This window comes from Balaenoptera physalus (assembly GCF_965194825.1).
Source record: "Balaenoptera physalus genome assembly, chromosome: X".
In the NCBI taxonomy this organism is placed as follows: Eukaryota; Metazoa; Chordata; class Mammalia; order Artiodactyla; family Balaenopteridae; genus Balaenoptera; species Balaenoptera physalus.
The window spans coordinates 87656824-87677407 of record NC_138903.1 but is presented as its reverse complement, the minus strand read 5'-3'; the positions used below and the strand labels follow the sequence as shown (position 1 = coordinate 87677407).

The 20584-nt window shown below is 35.7% G+C and overlaps 1 pseudogene across 1 annotated transcript in view; it reads left to right on the top strand.

Annotated features, from left to right (window-relative positions):
* LOC309653244 (small ribosomal subunit protein uS15 pseudogene) overlaps positions 1-20584 on the top strand; it is a 35159-nt pseudogene extending 14575 nt beyond the window's left edge. The window contains exon 1 of the transcript in view: positions 1-20584. This exon is cut by the window's left edge and continues 14575 nt beyond it. The product of the transcript in view is annotated as a small ribosomal subunit protein uS15 pseudogene (transcript).

Sequence of the window (20584 nt, the reverse complement as noted above, 5' to 3'; positions counted from 1 at the left end):
CAACAATATAAAGACAAATAATTATAAAATGGGCAAAAAAACTGAAAAGTCATTTCTCCAAAGAATTTATGAAAATGGCCAACAAACACATGATGAAATGTTTAATATCATTAGTAAGGAAATGCAAAGCAAAAGCATGAGATACTCACTTCACACCCACTAGGATGTCTAGGATGTCTTTAATCAAAAAATTTAAAATTAATATTGACACAGATGTGGAAAAATTTGAACCATCATACACTGCTGGTGGGAATGTAAAATCGGCAGCTACTATGGAAAAGAGTCTGGCAGTTCCTCAAAAGTTAAACATAAATTTTCCATATGACCCAGCAATTCCACTCTTAATGATATAACAAGAGGATTGAAATTATATATCCATACAAATACTTGTACATGGATATTCATAACAGCATTATTCATAATAATCCAAAAATGTAAATAGCCCAAATGTCCATCAATTGATGAATGGATAAATAAAATGTGGTATATCCTTACAATGGAATATTATTTGGCTAAAAAATAAATGATGCCCTGATACATGCCACAACATGGATGAACTTTGGAAACATTATGCTATATGAAAGAAGCCGGTCACAAAAGACCACATTGCATATGATTCCATTTATATCAAATATCCATAAAGGCATAGCTATAAAGACAAAATATAGATTAGTGGTTTCTTAGGACAGAAGGGAGGGGGAGGATTGAGTGTTAATGGCTAAATTTGTAGAGGGGTTTTGGGGGGAGGATGATGAAAATGTTCTATGACTGTAGTTATAGTTTTACAGCTCAAAATACTCCATAACCCATTGAATTATACACTTTACTTTTTTTCCTCTTTTCCTCCACCCCCCAGCCTCTTTAAATTGGTGAATTATGTGGTTTGTGAATTATATCTAAATTAAGTTGTTAACAACCAAAAAATAAAGATAGAGTATGCATCAATTATGAAAATAATGTATGCTCTTCTGTAAGATTGGCTCTATATAAAATTTTATAATGGAATTTTAAATAATCTAAATACTAGTTTCGTCTTTATATTCTCATGAAGAAATGTATTTTATATGTATATACAATTAGTGTGATTTATCCCATACTTCATAAAAAGAATCAAATCATTTGTGTGAAAACTATAGCCTGTGAGACAGGCTATAATGTAAATATTTAAATAAATTCAATATGTCAGAGGATTCTGGGCTTAATTCTAATTAGCATTCATTAATATCGTAGTATATAATTACCTCAGCAAGTAGAAGTTGAATTATAAAGTCTATTTTGGTGTAAATAAATCCTAATCTACATTGAAAAGTGTAATGTGTCCAGAACCCCCCCAAAAGAAACATTTTGTCGTGTTTAGATTACTGTAAGAAAAGAATTATACATTTACTAACAATAAGTTTAATTAATAGATCTAAAATATTTACTTTCAAGATATAGCAATTCAATTTTACACTTTTATAAGTGTTCACATAATAAGATGCATGTTCAAAAGCTCAAATTAAGAGATCTGATTGCCTGAATCAAAACAAAAACGTTGAAAATAACAATTCTGAAAAATAATGGCATGTTTATTTAAAGAATTTACAACCTTTCAGGTAAGCCAAAGTTTTTTCCAAAGTTAGCAGAGCCACACAGGAGAAACTTTCAGAATTATTTGCTCGAAGCAATCAGCTTTTAATCAATGTTTCAGGTCAGTCAATATTTTTGGCACTTTTCAAATAACAAGACGCAACTTGTTTTGGCATTTAAAGGAAACTTACTTTTGGTAGCTACCTTCCTTCAATTAATCACTTGTCAGTTTAAATCTACATTAGAAAAATTTCTCTATTTATGTAACCTGTATATGACCAGTTCAGGTTGTGCAGGTTCTCACTCTTAATGTCTATGTTTTCTATCTTTTTGTGTATTTTCAAAATGGTTATAAAGTCAACAAAAGAGAAAGAAGGTAATAGGAGTGGTAGGTAATACCTAGGAAGATGGTTATTTTCATGATTCTTCACCTTCTCCAAAATTTCAAATACTTCATTATCTACTTGAGTATCTAATGAATTTATTCCAACATATGACATAACATATTTTATGCATTTTCTCTCAATGTGAAAGAGGGAGATAAATCTTTTGAAAATACTTGAATTTTACTGGAAACTTAATACTCCTTTTGAGAAACAAGGCAGTTGTTCTTTTCCACCCAACACTTAATATGCAACTTGTTCAGAATCTTCTTCAGACCATCATGTAATGGTATATAAAGCTGAGATGTTTTATTTATTTATAGTTGAAAAACTGTGGCTGTCTACAGCTGCCATGAGCAAATTGATGATTTGTTTTATAATGTACCCAAAGTAAGTATAACTGTTTTTTTTCTCATTGAATTGAATTATCTAATCATTTGGAATTTTGAAGACTGGTGGCAATATATGTATACATATATATGTGTATATATTTATTTATATATATGTATATATATTTATTAATATATGTATATATAAACTTCTTGGAACCAAGGAAGTGTTCTTGGATCTTTTAGTAGTTTAACAAATGTTCCATATCATCCTTAGTATTTACCATAGGTTTGAATAAGATACTTTTCCAAATTAAACACAATCTTGTGTACAGGACTTTTTAGTCATATTACCATGAAGAACAAGTGAGTCAAGAAGTTCATTTCTAGAATTAGAAAATTTCTATCCAGGGACAATCTTCCAAGCGTCATGTTAGATGTTAGGAAGTATTGTAGGAATGGTATATTAGCTACTGATAAAAATATCAGACACATACAGAAGATTTCATTTATTGCACTGTTATTGCTTTTAGACATAAAGTTCATAATAAAATTGCTACAGCCAAAGATTTAAATCAGACCCCATAACAAATGCTTCTCTGTAACCCTGTAATAAATTCCCTTTGTCCATCTCTGTATGATTTCAGCTTCAGCTTCGGTGGACAGTTCACTTTCAGCACACACTTAGCATCTCCGTTTTTTTTGTTGTTTTGTTTTCTTTTCTTTTTGTTTTTCTCACAACTCCTTCTCTGAAGTCAATGAGGGAAAGAAAACCTTTACGTCATCTGGTTCAAGTCCTATTCTACAGAGTAGGTTTCTTTGTGGTCACCAATCATGGAACTATGTTTGGGACAAATTCACAGCATCACACTGTACAGGTTAGAAACAGTCTGTTGGAGAAATAGCAAAGCAACGTTCAACCAGAAGAGAAGTATGCATTCCCAATCATTCCATTTTTTGATAATCGTGTTCATTGCACCACTCCTACATCTTACAGATGCACAAATCTGAAGCTCAGAAATCTTTGCCGATTTATGCTGTCACCCAGTAAGTTAATGGTGGGCTCAAGTTTAGAAACCGGTCTTCTGATTCCAGATCAATGTTTATTTCCTATACCAGTGGTTCTGAAAGTATTTCCTTTGCTTCAGAATCACCCACCAAATTGCTTGTCAAAAATGTAGATACCTAAGGTCCATTCCAGGTCTTTCTCTGCTTTTCTGCCCCACATATCTGAACACATAAATGTCATGAGCTCTTGAGTTTTACAACCTCTTAGGGAGAAACACTGGGGAAAAATTATGATTGCCCCAACTTAAGTTAGGTATCTACCTCGGTATCAGTTAATAGGCAGATAGAAAAAAGACATTTCCACATATAAGGTTAAGCCTCTGCCAAGGCCTAGAGGTTAGAGAGGTATGAGACATTTATGAGGAAGAGGTAGTTCAACCTGAAAAGAATGAAAGATATATGTAGTCAGAAGATAATGAAAAAGTGCCTTGGAATATATCATAGCAGGCTTTGTATGCCAGACTGACTAGTTTGAACTTTATTCAGTAGATAAGAGGAAATCATTAAAGATTTTTTAGCAGAAAGCAACATGTAGATTAAGATTAATCTTCCACCAGTAAGTAAAGTGAATTTGAGTGGAGATGACCAAGAACAGTGATTTGCAAATTTATGTGTATCTAAGAAATATTTATGATGCTAGTTAAAAAAAAAAAAGCATATTCCAGTCACCTGGCCTCAGAAACTGTAGTTCTGTGGTATATTCCAGGAAATGGTATTTGTAATCAACACCTCAAATGTTTCTTATGTAACATACACTGAGGCCAGGTGTTTCATACATGTGTGCACATACATACATACATACTCAATGGTTCCATACATACATACAACATACAAACACAGCATACAAATGTTCCTTGCATACCTAGTATTTGAGAGCTTCTGCTCTGATTTGCCTTTACAGCAATCTTCCTAACCAATGCACTAGAGATGTAATTTGGAGTGGAGGGGAATGTGGTGGACAGAACACAGGCTGCCTCTAAAGTACACAGCTGTGACTTAGGTCAAGCTGACTATTGCCACGCAGGAAAGTAGACCCAGTTTTTTTGATTATCTACTTTTTCAGAAGAAACCGGGTATCTAAATTCTTATGGTAACTTTCTCAATTTTTAAACATGTAATATAATTTGTGTTTGTGTGTGTGTGTGTGTGCACGTGAGTGCACACAAACCAAACCAAAGAGAACTTTTGGTTGGATTTGGCTCAAGGGCAGCTAATGTAGCTAATGACCTCTGACCTTTCTTGAGTAACCCCACTCCATCCAGGTTATTCCATTTTTGTAAATTTTTCTTACTCTTCTGTGTTCTTGGTGTCATATTCACATTTATTTCTATGGTGTTGTATATGTCAATATGTCCTTTCTAGATATAGACTCTTTCTAAATTAGCCAAATTAGTCCTCAAATTAGTCCTCAAAAGCAGGGACAACATCCTCCATTTCAATTCTGCTCTACTTACAATGAGCACCTCATAAGTTTGGGTGGGGGTGTTGACTTATGCTAGAGCGATAGATGCCATTTGAGGTCACTGTGTTCTAGTGATAATGACCCTTACAGCCTAGTATTAAAATATATTTGCTAATTAATTTTGAAGATGAAAATAGTCAATATATATTTTTACTTGTTTCCCTATGCCACATATATTTGTGCATGCAGATCTTCCCTGCATTATTCTCTCTCCATTTCTGCAGCACAGTATATGTTGTATGTTGTGCAAATGTTTCCCCATGCTTACTGTTCAAGTGATTTACCACTGCAGATGTTTGCTTCTCTCTCCCCACCCCAAGATTCTTAGCAAAGATTTATAAAGAAATACACATCCTTCCTCCTCTCTTCCCTGCCTTCTTAATGTCATATTGTAGAACCTGGCTTTCAAATCTTTTCCTTAGAGTTATCATCTTTGGATTTTCTGAACAAAATTGCCTTCTTAGAGTATTAGCGTAAGATGAAAATGTGGTGTTCAGAGACTCATGAACAAAACTCACTTGTCTAAATATCAACCAATATAATAGAATAATTTTATATTATCTAAAATTAAAAGGGGATAATTAAGAGCATTGTTCTTCATCTGAAGTTAATTCTTCTGATTGTTATCAAGGGGGCTTGTGGGACTAAGAATAAAAATACAGGTGTTAAATACTGGACTTCGCATATGTACCATATATTGCAATAATAATTATATAATGTATTATCTTACTAGACCTTACGTTTGAAGAGCATTTTGCCATTTACAAAGCATTTTTACCTACTCTATCCCATTTAATCCTCACACTAGTACAGGTTGTATTATCCCCTGTTTTACAGGTAAAGGCTGAGAATTGGTTTACCCAAGCTCACACAACCACCAAGCTGAGGTGCCACACTCCAATCCAAGTTCAATTATTTATTTGCACTGGACTACTCTACCTCTCTGCCACTTCTATAATGACTTTCAAAGCATCCTTAATTGCATTTTTAACACTTTTCTTGAAATATAATTCAAACATCATATACTTTATCTACTTCAAGTGTACAATATAAATACTTTTTAGTATTAAGTTGTGCAACTATAACTAAAATCTAATTTTAGAACATTTTCACCTCCCCAAAAAGAAATGGTATACTCATTAGCAGTCACTCTCCACTCTCTCTCCCTCTAGACCTTGGCAACTACTAATCTACATTCTGTCTCTATGGATTTACCTATTCTGGACATTTCATATAAATGCAATCATGCAATATGTGGTCTTTTGTGTCTGGTTCTCTTCCTGTAGCATAATGTTTGCAAGGTTCATCTATGTTGTGCCATGTATCAGTACTTCATTCCTTTTTATGACTGAGTACTATTCCATTGCATAGATATACAGTTGAACTTTGAACATTATGGGTTTGAACTGTGTGGGTCCACTTACAGGCAGATTTTTTTCAATACAGGTGGCCCTTCATATCAATGGGAGTGGCATCCATGGAGTCAACCAACCACAGATCCTGTACTATGTTTATGATCCACAGTTGGTTGAGTCCACTGATACGGAAGACCTACTATGGGACTTCAGCATCTGGGGATTTTGGGGTCCAAGGCAAGTCCAGGAACCAATTCCCTGGGGATACCAAAGGACAACTGAATTACCTTTTGTTTATCCATCCATTAGTTGGTAGATATTTGTATTGTTTTCACTTTTTGATTATTTAGAGTAATGCTGCTATGAACATTTAGTTGCTTTTTCACATGTAAAATATCCTCAGCATTTTTATTTGGTGTGTCTGTTCAAAGGCCAACAGAGGAGTGTACTTGTGGCTCATTTAGGTATCTGAAAAAAAGTTGAGTATGGCTGGAAGCCTAGAATAAAGATTTTGAAGCAGACAGTGGTGAAAGTTGAAGTTAGAGACCATTTTGAAGATTTGATCTTTTTTCAAAGAGCACATGGAAGTCATTGAAGACTTTTAATCAGGTGAAGTGATTTGTTTGTAATTGTAGAAAGACAACTTTGATTATATTGTGGAGAAAATACTGGAGGGGAGGCAGGAAGACTTATTAGGAGTCTATTTCAGCACCAGCTTTAGAAAAATCAAATCTATGCATCGCTCTCACCCAAAAGATGTTGCTTTATTTCTGTCGGGTACTGAGGCTTCTCTTCAGCTATGGCAGATGCAGTATCCTATGAAGTAATAATTCAAAATGCTCTTAAAATATTTCTCCAGCCTACTTTGATTGTGGGTGGTAACGCTTTCCTTTCTAAGTAACAGTTCCTTGGATCTTTTGGTCGACATTTAGTGTCAGAGTGAGAGAGAATGTCAGAGATCTTCTAATCGGATCCGTTCATATTACGTAAAGTAAAATGAAGCTCAGGGAGATTGTTTCATCAAGATCACATCTGTGTGACATATGTCTCTTGACTTCCAGTAGAATATTATTTCCACACAGCATGCTTCTTTTCCCAACTTAACATCTACCAATCAACACGTATTTGTGGAGAACTTATTTGCGGCCTAGAACTAACTGTGTAAAGTACTGTGAAGATTGTTGAAAATGTAATTCTTTTTAGCCCTTTAGAAGCTGTTGATGAGATGAGACTTATTTGTCTGAGTTTCTGGATAATAGTAATAGCACTTAGTGTCCCTAGAGGCATGACAAAAGGTAAAGTTCAGCATGATTTGGACTTTCATCCTTAGGCAGGACATCTACTCAAATCCCTGCCTCACAGCTTTTGTGAGCAATAAATGAGATAATGTGAGCTATGTGTCTTTCACAATTTCTGGCACATAGTAAGTGCACAATGATGTTAGGGAAAAAAGTGCATTAACCAAAGGACAAGCTCTATTGGTTGTCTGAGAAGAGAAGAGGGGCATTAATATGGGCTAGAGTCATTGGAAAAGAAGTTATGGAGGTAAGGACACTCTGAATTGGGCTTTGACTGAATAGAAAATACTGCTTCCCTTTCTAGGTTGGTCAAGTAGAGTGAAGTCATACATAGCAAAGGAGTCTGGGGTTGCCTTCTAGAGTTTGCCTTCTTCCTTTACTTAATATGGCCTCCAATGCAACTTTAGAAATAAATGCTCCTGAGAACTTGGAATTTAATGGTATTTTATCACTAGTGGAAATGTATGGTTATTTCAGAATGAGTCATGAAGATTAGCAATATGTTTACTGGTTATATAACATGATTCATAACTTGGAAAAAAATCTAGGTTCGTTTTCAGGAAACATTTTATGGACTTTGAATGCTTGGTTCAAATTTTTTCCTTTGTGGCCTTTTAAGATGTAGTATCTTAGAGAATTGAAACAATAACCTAACAACTTTAAAAGCTATTGCTTCATCCTTTTTCTTTACTCTGTAAAGTAGTGATATGAATTTGCCCTCTTAGCCTAGCTTATTTTCTTCTAATGGAAAGATTTGCTCACATAAAACACATCAGTACAAGTGTGATTAGCCATACCATGTACTGATAGATTTGATCTTAGGTGCAATTGCTTGAACTATTACCATTTACCAGACTTTTCTATCAGGCTCTTTAGTCCTGGTCAATGAAAATTGCTGTAAGTATCCAGAATTTCCTATATTTTTCTTAAGTATTGCACAGAGACCTAAAAGCACATGGTAATTCTAGGATTTCCCAATTGGCAGTTCAAAACTTAGCACAGACAAGCTTGGCTAATTATCTGTCAGCATTTGAGGTGGAATTTAAAACAAGAATGTCAAGTGATGCTTTAAAAATTGAGTATTTTTAGTCAAGTAAATATGAAATAAATGTCAGTTACTTCTTAATTTTGTGATCTGTGGCAAAATACTTAACCTCTTTGATTCTAAGCTGCTTTTTTGAAAACTGGAAATAATAAAACTACCTACATCACAGGGAGCATAAACCATAAAGTAAAATAGTGTATAAGAAAGAAGCTTGTCACCAGCCAATAAAAATAAAATTTCCCTCTAATGAGCTCTTACTTTGCAAAGTACTTTACTAAATGCATGCCTGGGTTTCCTAGGGCTGCCATAATAAAGTACTGCAAACTTCGTGGCTTAAAAGAGAAATTTATTTTCTCAGAATTCTAGAGGCCAGAATTCTGAAATCAAGGTGTCAGCAGGGTCATGGTCCCTTTGAAGGTTGTAGAGAAGATTCCTTCCTTCTTCTACCTTCTAGTTGTTACTGAAAACCCTTGACGTTCCTTGCTTTGCAGATGCATCACTCCAATCTCTAACTCTGGCTTCACAAGGCCTTCTAGCCTGTGTGTCTGGGACTCTGTCCAAATTTCTCTCTTCTTATAGGGTGTTGTCATATTGGCTATAGAGCCCACCATAATCCAGTATGACCTCATCTTAAATTGATTACATCTGTAAAGGTACTATTTCCAAATAAGGTCATATTCATTCACAGATTCCAAGTGGATATGAATTTTGAATTTTGGAAGAACACTATTCAACCCAGCAGAGAATGCTAAAGTCATTACCTCACCAAATTTTGTTAATTTTGCAAGGTATGTATTGGTATTTTTGTCTTAACACTAAAGTAATTAAAGTTCAGAGAGATTTGACAAGGTCACTGTACTCATAACCAGCAGGACCAGTATTCTAGTTTATAGCTGACTGGATTCCAAAACCAACTTTTCACTCTGCCCTTATGATGCTTCTCCACCATTACATAAAATAATAAATTTCAAAACCACTTATCTCCTTACTACTATGGTAGTGCTTATTTGTATGAAAGGCTCGTTACAAAATAGGATGATAATTTACTAGAATTACATATTTTTTATTTTAATACATATTGAAAAATTGTCTTGGGTAACTTCAATTTACGTTTCATCTAACAATATATTATTTTTTTTTCCAAAGAGTAAAAGTTTTCTTCCTATTTTTATTTATTTATTTATTTATACATCTATATTGGAATATAATTGCTTTACTGTGTTGTCTTAGTTTCTGTTGTATAAAAAAGTGAATCAGCAACATGTATACACATATCCCCATATTCCCTCCCGCTTGAGCCTCACTCCCACCCTCCCTGTCACAGCCCTCTAAGTGGTCACAAAACACCGAACTGATTTCCCGGTGCTATGCAGCTGCTTCCCACTAGCTATCTATTCTACATTTGGTAGTGTAAAAGTTATGATAGTGTATATATGTCAATGCTACTCTCTCACTTTGTCTCAGCTTCTCTTTCTCCCTCCCCTGTGACCTCAAGTCCATTCTCCATGTCTGCGTCCTTATTCCAATCCTACCACTAGGTTCATCAGAACCACTTGTTTTTAGATTCCATATATATGTGTTAGCATATAGTATTTATTTTTCTCTTTCAGACTTAATTCACTCTGTATGACAGACTAGGTTGATCCACCTCCCTACAAATGATTCAATTTCGTTTCTTTATAGGGCTAAATAATATTCCATTGTATATATGTGCCACATCTTCTTTTTCTATTAATCTGTTGATGGACACTTAGGTTCCTTCCATGTCCTGGCTATTGTAAATAGTGCGGCAATGAACATTGTGGTACATGGCACTTTTTGAATTATGTTTTTCTCGGGGTGTATACCCAGTAGTGGGATTGCTGGGTCATATGGTAGTTCTCTTTTTAGTTTTTTAAGGAAACTCCATACTGATCTCCATAGTGGCTATATCAATTTACATTTCCATCAACAGTGCAAGAGAGTTCCATTTAATCCACACTTTCTCTATCATTTAATTGTTTGTAGATATTTTGATGATGGTCATTCTGACTGGTGTTAGATGATACCTCATTGTAGTTTTGATTTACATTTCTCTGATGATTAGTGACGTGGAGCAACCTTTCATCTGTCTGTTGGCAATCTGTCTATCTTCTTGGAGAAAAGTCTATATAGATCTTCCACCCATTTTTTTGATTCAGTTGATTGTTTTTTTTACATTGAGCTGCATCACTTGCTTATATATTTTGGAGATTACTCCTTGTCAGTTGCTTTGTTTGCAAATATTTTCTCCCATACTGAGGGTTGTCTTTTTGTTTTGTTTATGGTTTCCTTTGCTGTGCAAAAGCTTTTAAGTTTAATTAGGTCCAATTTGTTTATTTTTGTTTGTATTTCCATTACTCTAGGAGGTGGATCAAAAAGCACCTTGCTGTGATGTATGTCATAGAGTGTTCTGCCTATGTTTTCTTCTAAGACTGTTATAGAATCTGGCCTTACATTTAGGTCTTTAATCCATTTTGAGTTTAATTTTCTGTATGGTATTAGGGAGTGTTCTAAATTCATTCTTTTACATGTAGTTGTCCAGTTTTCCCAACACCACTTATTGAAGAGGCTGTCCTTTCTCCACTGTATATTCTTGCCTCCTTTATCAAAGATAAGGTGAGCATATGTGTGTGGGTTTATCTCTGAGCTTTCTATCCTGTTCCATTGATCTATATTTTTGTTTTTGTGCCAGTACCCTACTGTCTTGATTACTGTAGCTTTGTAGGATAGTCTGAAGTCAGGGAGCCTGAATCCTCCAGCTCCATTTTTCTTTCTCAAGATTGCTCTGGTTATTCGGGGACTTTTGTGTTTCCATACAAACTGTAAAGTTTTTTTTCTAGTTCTGTGAAAAATACCATTGGTAATTTGATAGGGATCATTGAATCTGTAGATTGCTTTGGGTAGTAGAGTCATTTTCACAATGTTGATTCTTCCAATCCAAGAACATGGTATACCTCTCTATCTGTTTGTATCATCTTTGTTTACTTTAATCAGTGTCTTATAATTTTCTGAAAACAGGACTTTTGTCTCCTTAGGTAGGTTTATTGCTAGGTATTTTATTCTTTTTGTTACAATGGTAAATGGGAGTGTTTCCTTAATTTACATTTCAGATTTTTCGTTGTTAGTATATAGGAATGCAAGCAACTTCCCTGCATTAATTTTGTATCCTGCTACTATACAAATTCTTTGATCAGCTCTAGCAGTTTTCTGGTGGCATCTTTAGGATTGTCTATGTTTACTATCATGCCAACTGCAAACAGTGACAGTTTTATTTCTTCTGTTTTGATTTGGATTCTTTTTTATTTATTTTTCTTCTCCGATTGCCATGGCTAAAACTTCCAAAACTATGTGGAATAATAGTGGTGAGAGTGGGCAACTTTGTCTTGTTCCTGATATTAGAGGAAATTTTTTCAGTTTTTCACCATTGAGAATGATGTTGGCTGTGGGTTTGTCATATATGCGCTTTATTATATTGAGGTAGATTCCCTCTATGCCCACATTTTGGAGAGTTTTTATCATAAATGGGTGTTGAATTTTTTTCAAAAGTTTTCTGCATCTATTGAGATGGTCATATGGTTTTTCTCCTTCAATTTGTTAATATGGTTTATCACATTGATTGATTTGCGTATACTGAAGAATCCTTGCATTCTTTGAATAAACCCTACTTGATTATGGTGTACAATCTTTTTAATGTGCTGTTGTATTCTGTTTCCTAGTATTTTGCTGAGGATTTTTGCATCTATATTCATCAGTGATATTGGCCTGTAGTTTTCTTTTTTTGTGACATTTTTTCTAGTTTTGGTATCAGGGTGATGGTGGCCTCATAGAATGAGTTTGGAAGTATTCGTCACTCTGCTACATTTTGGAAGAGTTTGTGAATGGTAGGTGTTAGCTCTTCTCTAAATGTTTCATAGAATTCACCTGTAAAGCCATCTAGTCCTGGGCTTTTGTCTGATGGACGATTTTTAATCACATTTTCAATTTCAGTGCTTGTGATTAGTCTGTTCATATTTTCTATTTCTTCCTGGTTCAGCCTTGTAAGGTTGCACTTTTCTAAGAATTCATCCATTTCTTCCAGGTTGTCCATTTTATTGGCATATAGTTGCTTTAGGAGTCTCTCATGATCCTTTGTATTTCTGCAGTGTCAGTTGTTATTTCTCCTTCATCATTTCTAAATCTATTGATTTGAATCTTCTCTCTCTTTTTCCTGATGAGTCTGGCTAATGGTTTATCAATTATGTTTGTCTTCTCAAAGAGCCAGCTTTTAATTTTAATGATCTTTGCTATCATTTCTTTCTGACTTGATCTTCATGGTTTCTTTCCTTCTGCTAACTTTGGGTTTTTGGGGGTTTTTGTTGTTGTTGTTGTTCTTTTTTCTCTAATTGCTTTAGGTGTAAGTTTAGATTGTTTATTTGAGATTTTTCTTCTTTCTTGACGTAGGATTGTATTGCTATAAATTTCCCTTTTAGAACTGCTTTTGCTGCATCCCATAGGTTTGGGGTCATCGTGTTTTCATTGTCATTTGTTTCTAGGTATTTTTTTATGTCCTCTTTGATTTCTTCAGTGATCTCTTGGTTACTTAGTAGCGTATTGTTTAGCCTCCATGTGCTTTTATTTTTTACAGATTTTTTCCTGTAATTGACATCTAGTCTCATAGTGTTATCATCGGAAAAGATACTTGATACAATTTCAATTTTCTAAAATTTAACAAGGAATGATTTGTGACCCAAGATATGATCTATCCTGGAGAATATTCCATGTGCAATTGAGAAGAAAGTGCATCCTGTTGTTTTTGGATAGAATATCCTATAAATATCAATTAAGTCCATGTGATATAATGTGTCATTTAAAGGTTGTGTTTCCTTATTTATTTTCATTTTGGATGATCTGTCCATTGGTGTAAGTGGGGTGTTAAAGTCCCCTACTATTATTTTGTTACTGTCAATTTCCCCTTTTATGGCTGTTAGCATTTGCCTTATGTATTGAGGTGCTCCTATGTTGGGTGTATAAATATTTACAATTGTTATATCTTCTTCCTGGATTGATCCCTTGATCATTATGTAGTGTCCTTCTTTGTCTCTTGTAATAGTCTTTATTTTAAAGTCTAATTTTGTCTGATATGAGTATCACTACTCCAGCTTTCTTCTGATTTCCATTTGCATGGAATATCTTTTTCCATCCCCTCACTTTCAGTCTGTATGTGTCCTTCAGTCTGAAGTGGGTCTATTGTAGACATCATATATATGGGTCTTGTTTTTGTATCCATTCAGTCATTCTATGTTTTTCAGTTGGAGTGTTTAATCCATTTACATTTAAGGTAGTTATCAATATGTATGTTCCTATTATCATTTTCTTAATTTTGGGGGGTTTGTTTTTGTACGTGTTTTCCTTGTCTTGTGTTTCCTGCCTAAATAAGTTCCTTAGCATTTGTTGTAAAGCAAGTTTGGTGATTCTGAATTCTCTTAACTTTTGCTTGTCTGTAAAGATTTTAATTTCTCCATCGAATCTTAATGAGATCCTTGCTGGGCAGAGTAATCTTGGTTGTAGCTTTTTCCCTTTCATCACTTTAATTATGTACTACCACTCCTTTCTGACTTGTGAGTCTCTGCTGAAAGATCAGCTGTTAACCTTATGGGTATTGCCTTGTATATTATTTGTTGCTTTTCCCTTGATGCTTTTAATATTTTTTCTTTGTATTTAATTTTTAATAGTTTGATTAATATGTGTCTCGGCGTGTTTCTTCTTGGGTTTATCCTGTGTGGACTCTCTGCTCTTCTTGGACTTGATTGACTATTTCCTTTCCCATATTAGGGAATTTTTCAACTCTAATCTCTTAAAATATTTTCTCAGACCCTTTCCCTTTCTTTCCTTCTTCTGGGACCCCTATAATTTTAAGGTCGTTGCATTTAATGTTGTTCCAGATATTTCTGAGACTGTCCTCAGTTCTTTTCATTCTTTTTTTCTTTATCCTGCTCTGTGATAGTTATTTCCACTATTCTGTATTCCAGGTCACTTATCCATTCTTCTGCCTCAGTTATTCTTCTATTGATTCCTTCTAGAGTATTTTTACTTTCATTTATTGTGTTGTTCACCATTGTTTGTTTGTTCTTTAGTTCTTCTAGTTCCTTGTTAAACGTTATTTGTATTTTATGCATTGTATTTCCCAGATATTGTATCATCTTTGCTATCATTACTCTGAATTATTTTACAGATAGACTGTATATTTCTTCTTCCTTTGTTTGGTCTAGTGGGTTTTTACACTGCCCCTTCATCTGCTGAATATTTCTCTGTCTTCTCATTTTGCTAAACTTACTGTGTTGGGGCTCTCCATTTTGTATGCTGCAAGTTTGTAGTTCCCGTTGTTTTTGGTGTCTGCTCCCAGTGGGTAAGTCTGGTTCAGTGAGTTGTGTCAGCTTCCTTGTGGAGGAGACTGGCGCCTGTGTTCTGGTGGATGAGGCTGTATTCTGTCTTTTTGGTGTGCAGGACCATGTCCGGTGGTGTGTTTTGGGGTGTTTGTGAACTTATTATGATTTTAGGCAGCCTCTCTGCTAATCGTTGGGGTTGTGTTCTTGTCTTGCTAGTTGTTTGGCATGGGGTGTTCAGCACAGGAACTTGCTGGTCGTTGAGTGGATCTGGGTCTTAGCATTGAGATGGAGATCTCTGGAAGAGCTCTTGCAGATTGATATTATGTGGGGCCAGGAGATCTCTTGTGGTCTAATGTCCTGAATTTGGCTCTCCCACCTCAGAGGCTCCAGCCTGACAGCTGGCCAGAGTACCAAGACCCTATCAGCACATGGCTAAGAAGAAAATGGTGAAAAAAAAAGAAAGAAAAATGAATAATAAAATAAAATAAAGTTATTAAAATAAAAAGTAATTAAAAAAAAGAAGAGAGCAGCCAAACCAATAAACAAATCCACCAATGATAACAAGCCCTAAAACCTATACTAAGATAAACATAAAAATCAGAAACTAGCCTGTTGCATATAGCAAACCCAAAGTCTACATTTGCTCCCAAAGTCCATGACCTCAATTTTGGGATTACTTATTGTCTATTCAGGTATTCCACAGATGCAGGTACATCAAGTTGATTGTGGAGATTTAATCCGCTGCTCCTGAGGCTGCTGGGAGAGATTTCCCTTTCTCTTCTTTGTTTGCACAGCTCCTGGGGTTCAGCTTTGGGTTTGGCCCTACCTCTGTGTGTAGGTCACCCTCTGTTGTCTGTTCTTTGCCCAGACAGGATGGTTTAAAGGAGCCACTGATTAGATGGCTCTGGCTCACTCAGGCCAGTGGGTAGGATGGGGTATGGAATGCAGGGTGAGTCTGCAGTGGCAGAGGCTGGCATGACGTTGCAAAAGCCTGAGGCATGCCTTGTGTTCTCCTGGGGAAGTTGTCCCTGGATCACAGGACCCTGGCAGTGGTGGGCTGCAGTGGCTCCCGGGAGGGGAGGTGTGGATAGTGACCTGTCCTTGCACACTGGTTTCTTGGTGGCTGCAGCAGCAGCCTTAGTGCTTCATGCCCGTCTCTGGTGTCCATGCTGATAGCCGTGGCTTGTGCCTGTCTCTGGAGCTCCAAGCTTTCCCACCATGAGGCTCAGGCCCAACACCCGGCCAGAGCAGCAATACCCTGCCTGCTGCATGGCATGGAAGAAAAGGAAGAAAAAAAAAAGAAACAAAAAACAAACAAGCAAACACAAACAAACAGGCAGAACCCCAAAACAAGTGGTAAAAGCAAAACTAAAAGGACAAAAGCACCCAAAAAACATACACACATAGACTCACAAAAAGAAAAGAAAAAAAACCAAACAGACATAACCCCAAGACAAATGGTAAAAGTGAAACTAAACAGACAAAATCATACAAGGAAACATACACACACACTCACAAAAAGAGAGAAAAAAAAAAGGAAGAGAGCAACTATACCAATAAAGAAACCCACATATGAAAACAAACACTAAAAACTAAACTAAGATAAACATAAAATCAAAAAGAAATCAAATGTAGGAAGCAAACCCAAAGTCCACAGTTGCCCCAAAGTCCACCGCCTCAGTTTTGGGAACACTTGTTGTGTATTCATGTATTCCACAAATTCAGGGTTTACCAAGCTGATTGTGGGCATTTAATCTGCTTCTCCTGAGGCTGCACGGAGAGATTTCCCTTTCTCTTCTTTTTTCGCACAGCTCCTGAGGTTCAGCTGTGGTTTTGGCTCCACCTCTGTGGGTAGGCCACCCTCAGGCGTCTGTTCCCCACCCAGACAGGAGGGAGTTAAAGCAGAGGCTGTTTAGGGCTCTCTTGTTCACTCAGGCCAGGGATAGGGAGGAGTACAGTAGTCATAATTGGTCTGTGGTGAGTGCCTGCAGTGGCAGAGGCCAGCATGTGGTTGCAACAGCCTCAGGCATGTCATGTGCTCTCCCAGGGAATTTGGCCTTGGATCACATGCCCCTGGCAGTGGCATGCTACACAGGCTCCCAGGAGGGTGTGGGTAGTGACCTGCATTTGCACACAGGACCCTTGGTAGCAATGGTGGCAGTGGTAGCAGTCCATGCTTGCCTCTGGGATACGAGATGATAGCTGTGGCTCACGCCCATCTCTGGAGCTTGCTTAGGTGGTGCTCTGCTGTCTGTGGGCACATGGATCAGGAAGCCCCTCTCCTCACACACCCTGAAACAATGGTCTCCTGCCTTTCTGGCAGTTCCAGACTTTTTCCCGGACTCCCTCCCCACTGGTTGTGATGCACTAGCCCCCTTCAGGCTGTGTTCATTCAGCCAACCCCTGTCCTCTCCCTGGGGTCTGAACTCCAAAGCCCGAGCCTCAGCTCCCAGCCCCCACCTGCCCTGGCGGGTGAGCAGACAAGCATCTCAGGCTGGTGAGTGCTGGTAGGCATCTATCTTCTGTGTAGGGATCTCTCTGCTTTGCCCTCTGAACCCCTGTTGCTGTGCTCTCCTCTGTGGCTCTGAAGCTCCCCATGCCTTGTCCCCACCAGTGAAGGGGCTTCCTAGTGTGTGGAAACCTTTCCTCCTTCACAGCTCCCTCCCAGAGGTGCAGGTCCTGTCCCTATTCCTTTGTCTCTTTTTTTCTTTTTTCTTTTGCCCTACCCAGGTATATGGGGATTTATTAGCCTTTTTGGAATTCTGAGGTCTTCTGCCAGCATTCAGTAGGTGTTCTGTAGGAATTGTTCCAAATGTAGATGCATTTTTGACTTATTTATGGGGAGGAAGGTGATCTCCATGTCTTACCCCTCTGCCATCTTGAAGGTCTGCTAACAATATATTATTATAATTCATTATTTTTTGCCTTTACCAAAATGGTCAGAACTAAAACTAATATCATATTTTTGCATTATTATGTGTTTGAGTATTAGTAAGACTAAATATTTTTAAATGTTTTAAATACAAACAAAAACATTTGTATTCTGATTTTGTGAATTGCCTTTATATATAATTAATATATTATTCTATTGAGGTGTTCTATTTTACTTATTAGGTTATAAAAGTTGTTTACATATTCATGCCACCAATCCTGTATCCTATATGCTGCAACTAATTTTTCAAAGTTGTGATTTTATTTTATATTTGCTCATTTTTTTACTGAAGATTTAAATTACAATGCATTCAAATAATTGTGTCTTTATTAATTCCATATTTTGTCACTTGCTTGGAAAAGTCTTCCAAAATTTTACCATATTTTCCTATATTTTCTTCTTGTATTTATAGAGTATAATGTTTACATTTAGTTTCTAATTCATGTAGGATTTTTTTTTTAATTTAAGGAATGAAGTATATATTGAGCTTCAAGTTTTTAAATGGCTTGTCAATTTTCCCAATAATTAAATAATAATTCATTTGGCCATTAATTTGAAATGCTACCATTATCATATACTAAGTTTGGTTATGCATAAATTTGCTTTTGAACTTTCTGATGTGCTCTGGAACCAGCACGACATTACTTAAATTACTGTAGTTATGTAATAGTTTCAATATCTTACATAGCAAGTTTTCATTGATTACTTTTTCTCTCAGAATTATCTATTTTTATTCCTTTTTTTAGATTAAATATGGAATAATGTTAGAAATACAAGGGACATAGAATAACCAGAACAATTTTGAAGAAGAAAACAAAGTTGGAGGACTCGGCTTCCTAATTTCAAAACTTTTTGCAAAGCTGCAATAATCAAAACAGTGTGGTACTGGCATAAGGACAGACATATAGAATTCAGAGTCCAGAAATAAACCCATACATCTGGGGTCAATTAATTTTCAACAAGGATGTCAAAATCATTCAATGGGGAAAGAATAGTTGTTAGACCAACTGGATATCTACAAAAGTTGTTAGACCAACTGGACATCTACATGCAAAACCGTGAAGGTGGACCTGTGTCTCTTACCATATACAAAAACTTAAGTCAGAATGGATCAAAGACCTAAATCTAAGAGCTAAAATTATAAAACTCTTTGAAGAAAATTTAGGAGTAAATCTGTTTCCTTGGATTAGTCAGTGATTCCTTAGGTACTATACCAAAAAAAAAGCAACGAAAGAAACAAAAGTAGGTAAGCTGTGCATCATTAAAATTAAAAACTTTCATTCACCAAAGGATACTATCAAGCAAATGAGAAGACAGCCCACAGAATAGGAGAAAATATTTGCAAGTTACATATCTGATAATTGTCTAGTGCCCAGAATATATAAATAACACAACTCAACAATATAAAGACCAATAATCCAACTTTAAAATAGGCAAAGGATTTAAACAGACATTTCTCCAAAAAGACTTACAAGTGATCAATAATCACATTAAAAGATGCTTAACATAATTAGTCATTAGGGAAATGTGAATCAAAACCACAAGATACCATTTCACACCCACTAGGATAGCTATAATAATGAAAAAAGAAGGAAAATAACAAATGCTAGCAAGTATGTAGAGATAGTGGAACCCTCATACATTGTCAGTGGGTATGTGAAATAGGGCAGTCACTGTAGAAAACCTTTGGGTGGTTCCTCAAAAAGTTAAACATAGTGTTACCACATAACCCAGCAATTCCACTCAAGAAAATTGAAAACACAGGCTCACAAAACAACTTGTACACAAATTTTCATAGACACATTATTCAAAATAGCTAAGGTGTGGAAACAACCCAAATCTCCATCAACTAATAAATGTATAAACAAAATGTACTATATCCGTACAATAAAATATTATTCAGCCATAAAAAGGAATAAATTACTGACATAAGTTACACGTGCATGGACCTTGAAAACATTGTCCTAACTAAAAGAAGCCAGACACAAAAGGTCACATAATATATGATTCCATTTTATATGAAATGCCCAGAATAGGTAAATCCATTGAGACAGGAAACAATTTAGTGGTTGTCAGGGATGGAGGGAGGAGGGAATTGAGCGGTATGGCATCCCATTTTGGAGTGATAACATGTTCTGGAATTAGATAGAGGTGACGTTTGTACAATAGTGCAAATATACTGAAAAACACTGAATTGTGAGCTTTAAAATAGTAAAAATGAGTTTTATATGGTATGAATTTTATTTCAATAAAATTGTATTAAATAACATAAAAACAAAATTTGAAAGAAATACAATCTTTTTTTTTTTGGCCATGCAGCTTGCAGGATCTTAGTTCCCCAACCAGAGATTGAACCCATGACCCCTGAAGTGGAAGCCTAGAGTCCTAACCACTGGACTACCAGGGAATTCCCAGAATATGATCATTTTGGATTGGAATATTTAATATTATCAAAATATTACATCTCAAAAATTTTAATGTATAAATTGAATGTAATTCTGATTAAAGTCCTAGTAGAGTTTTCTATAACTAGATAAATTATCTTAAAACTTAAGCATACATACTTAAGAATAGCTATTTAAAAAGCATGAAAATGAAGAAATGTGAGAAAGGACTTTCTTTAGCAATTATCAGAATGCTATATAAAGCTACCTTAATAAAATAAATGTAGTATTGATACAGAAATACACAAAAACATCAGTGGAACACAGAAATAATTCCCACTACCCAGAAAATTTAATATATGAAAAAGTGGCC